We start from the raw sequence: 4,428 nt of genomic DNA on the forward strand, positions 1-4,428 counted from the left end.
GTTGAGCTTTATGTCATATATTTCAGTTTTATTTTAATAAAGACATATAGTTAGGAGACAGATACTTCTTAAACACAAAAATTATAAAGAAAATGGGTATTACCTTATGAAATTCAAGCAGCTTGACAAAATAGCTCCTTTTGCCAGCTTATATCACTGGCAGCCTTGTTGAAATACTGCATATTCTTGTGCCACCTGGGCTTCATGGAGCTAGATAAAGATTTCTGAATGCTGAAGATCTCTATTACATTTCTCCCTCAGAGTTTCAATGTCTGATTATTTACCTGCTGTATGTTAGGATAAGTATCAATCCCTCCATCATTGAGATTACCTAAATTATTATAAATTATCCTAAATTATTATACTATTTGAGGGTATTATTCAAATCTAGCACTATTCAGAACTATCATCATGTCTCAAAATAAAAGGAGACACCTTTGAGGTACAATAAATTTTTCAGATCACACATTGTACACTCAGCCTCATACATGTAGTAGAGAAAATTCAAGGTTCTCATTTTCAAAGTTAATAATTTAGAATAAAGTATATACCATATAATTCTGCCAGTCTTCAGATGAAACTATACAAATTTCCATGCCATATTATTATTCAAGATAAAATCCAATAGTTAGAGATCAGGCTGCAATGATAGAAGAAGCATAAGAGCCTTGTTCCTTTTCTTGAGGAGTTAACCATCTATATAGATATGTAGGCGAATCATGGGGGAATCCAACAAAAATGGGAAATAAAGCCAAGGAAAGGAGTAGAGTGAAGTTCCTGATTTAGAGTTGCCGTTGGTGGCAAATGGAATTATACAAAGTATGAATGGAAAGAAGAAGGGAAGCATGGAAGAGGTGGAGACAAATAAGTAGAAACTAAAGGTTTCAGTGGCTCAAAGGCTAGAAGCAATGACAGTTGGTTTCCACGTGTTCAGAAGTGATCAGTACTGAACAATTTGTCGTTGCTGGTGTTTTCAGCACTACAGTTGTTTCTCCTTACCTGAGTGAATCATTTTCAAGACCTCAATCAAGACACAAATCTTAAGATGCTCAATTTCTTTAAGATGGCTGTGCATTTACAAATAACCACAAAACATTTTCCTATATTCTTAAATCATCTTTTGATTACTTATAAAACCAAATATAATATAAACATGATGTGAACAGATAGAAGCTACATGTGTTGTTTAAGAAATAATGAAAAGGGAAGATATCTGGAAGTGTTCAGTCTAGAAAGAGCATCTTTGTTCTGATTTGGCCCTTGATTGTTTGGATCTACGGATGTGGAAGCCAGGAGCACAATGAACCAACAGTGTTTGTTAAAACGTTTAAATATTATTTTACTCTCCTGTGCTTGTTTGTAGCTGCCCTCTGAGAAGCAGCACAGTGCAGGTGATGTCGATCCACTGGCTCTTCAGAGCTCACCTTGTCAAAAGAGAAGTTCAATTAAGAAAATAAATTCAGGTCTGCCATGAAATAAACACCCCTTTACTATAATTTGCTCAATGCACATTCATCATGGATTAAAATCCCCTGGAAGTTTTTTCCACCATACAGATTCAACCACAACCTCTGCCTGTTTATATTATAAATCTAGTGAAGGCAAGCGACAAATTGCCTCATTTTCTCCTCCACTGAATTTATTTGGAATTAACTAGAACTCCAGAAATAGAGAAGCTGCATAGTCTAGGAAGGGCAATTGAAGATTTTGGATGGACCTGAAAAAAAAATCTGTGATCTTATCCTACCTCTGCCAGAAGTGAGTGCATGTTCACATGTGTGTGAGTGCCTGTGTATGCCTCTCTGTGAGAATGTGTATGTGCGTGGTTGTGTTTGAAACACAAGTTAGAACCTTTAGTTGTTCTTATGAATAAAGAAAGGAGAGCTACTTCAGCATCTTTATCACACTTTTAAGTTGAGTTCTCTTTGATGGCTTCCTGTTTATGTTTTTTGAGCAGTGAGGGTAGGGTTTGTCACAGAAGCCTTCCATGTCTCTCTTTCTCAAATGGGCATCTGTAATCATCGATGTTACTGCAAAGGAGGCTCTAGATAACACAATTTTGACTTATTTTTATTTTGTTTTCTTTTTACATTTAATTTTTAATTTTTGAGATGAGGTCGCAAGGGTGGGGGCAGATAAGAAAGGACTGAGAAATAAGTATGCTCATGGTGCATGGTGTAATTCCCAATCAGTTAAAATGTTAAGACAATAATGAAAAGGATGATGTATGCTTCATAAAGAGACATTGAGTTCTACTGTTTTATGACTCTACTGTCTGAAATTATGACAATGAATTGAGAAATGTTCCCAAATCATTAGGAAACAGTTTGACAGTTAGGGGAGGATACAAGAACTTATATCAAAATCACACTATCTGCTTTAAAAGTCCTTGCTCTTCTGAGAGCTAGATTATCTGAACTACTTCTGTCATCAATGAATAAATAAATGAAATTTCAAAAAGTATATGGAAATCAAATTCTGAGACATTTGAAGAGTTCACACTGGTTTAATTTGGCTTCCACAGGGAATACCACACTAGTTGGTTTTCTAATACCGAATAGTCAATCCTAAAACCATGTATACCAGTAACATTACATAGACTGAGCAGGTTACATCCATGTATTTAGGAATATAAATGCACAAAATTATTAAAAAAATGATATGAATTTGAACAAGAGCAAGGAAGGAAATAAGGAAGGATTTAGAAGAAGGAAAAAGGAAAGTAAGATTGTATTATTATGTCAAAAACAATAAAAAATTTTCAATGTCCATATCTTGAAAGATGTATGAATCTGTTGAATTTTTGCTCATAAAGCAGTGTTGGAACAAGGAACGTGTGTCACTGATAGACATAATGCAAATGTGCTGCTTTGGGTATTATTTTTTTCAAGGTAAATAGTTTTAATGTGTAACAGGCCAAATGGTGAGGAGGAGACCCCTAACACACAGCCCATCTCCGGGGAAGCCTTGGAGCTCACATGCCTGGGATGTTTCATGACTGTCCCAGCCATAAGGTTCTCAGGTTCCAGGAAATGGTGGGAAAGGAAGTTTAGGGGCTCAGTCCCAAGAGTTCAGGAAGGCAAACACGGGAGCTAGTTGAATTTGGCTTTGGAGAAATCCATCTCTGGATGCTGATCCATGAACTTCTTCAGGATTTCCTGTTTCTTCTGCTCATCGTAGGTGGGCAAGCCCGTGGACTTCTGTCTTTGGTCATGCATCATTTTCTCCACCATGCTGCGAGTCTCACTGTCCAGGTCCGGCAGCTTGGAGTTCTCAGGGTTAACCTTCTTGGTATTGATTTCAGGGTCACTGGTAACCAAGAGGTCCCACCATTCCATCTTATTGATCTTCTCCAGGTGCACCGTCACCACTTTGCCATCCTCAATGAGCCATGAGCTCTCCTCCACCTTTACTTCATTGTACAGTTCTCCATCAATGATCGGTGGCTGTCCTTTGAGGCCCACCCGGAGGTGTCGCCACTGAATGTCCACCACCACGTCCTTCCCCTTCAGCCGTAAGCTGACCCGGAAGGGCACTGCCACATCTAGTTCCGACAGGGTCTAGGTCCAGCGGTAGTTGGGCAGGTCAGCTACATTGCCTAGGTGGGCTTCAGCTTCCCTTTGTCTTTCTCATCTTCCTCCTCGTCCTCCTCGTCAGCATCCTGCTTCCCTGGTGAGTCAAGGCTGCCATTCTTGAGCTGGACCTCATGATTCTGGGCATCCTTTTTCTGGTCAATCTCCAGCGGCAGTCTCTCTGCTTCCTCATCTGTCAGCTCCTTGATCTGCTGCCCCAGGGTCTCGGCCTTGGCCTCCTTGGCCAGCCTGGCTGCCCACTCTGCCTTTTCCTGACGCTCAGTCTCCTGCCTAGCTCGCCTCTCTCTCCGGGCCTTCTGTGCCAGCTGGTTGTGGTGGTTATATGTCTGTGCGATGAGCTCTCTGCCATCCCCTCATCTCCTGTAGAAAAAGTCTGTTTTGCTTCGAAGAAAGCTGAAGAAGGTATTCACAAGCTCCTGCACGCCGCCCTCGTGCTGCTGCGCCATGGCCAGCAGCATGTCTTCGAAGCGCTCTTCCTCCTGTTCCCTGCCCATCTCGCTGTCCTCCGAGCTCTGCACTGACGCCCTGTGATGCCGCACTCCTCACGGTTCGAGTCAGGCTCAACGGTTCCCCTCGTTCTGGGTATTATCTTTATGAAAACAGATATTTCTATAAAGAGACTGTGGTTCTTAGGAGTGAACACAGAGGAGCCAAATGAAGTCATACCTTCTCCAAAGACTGAACACACACAACATGAAATAAATTAAAGATGATTCCTAGGTATCTGTGTTATGAAGTGGGATATGAATACTTGTTTACTGATTTTAGATAATTCTTGATGTCATGTTTGCAAACTTATTTATATAAACAACAAAAGAAACCACTGAGCAAAAAC

General features: G+C 40.3%; 1 pseudogene; it reads right to left on the bottom strand.

The window, feature by feature from the left end:
- Positions 1-2,904: 2,904 nt before the first annotated feature.
- LOC142834683 (nuclear migration protein nudC pseudogene) lies at positions 2,905-4,111 on the bottom strand (annotated as a pseudogene).
- Between the last annotated feature and the right edge of the window lie 317 nt (positions 4,112-4,428).

The sequence above is a fragment of the Microtus pennsylvanicus genome, chromosome 14, assembly GCF_037038515.1.
Source record: "Microtus pennsylvanicus isolate mMicPen1 chromosome 14, mMicPen1.hap1, whole genome shotgun sequence".
Lineage (NCBI taxonomy): Eukaryota > Metazoa > Chordata > Mammalia > Rodentia > Cricetidae > Microtus > Microtus pennsylvanicus.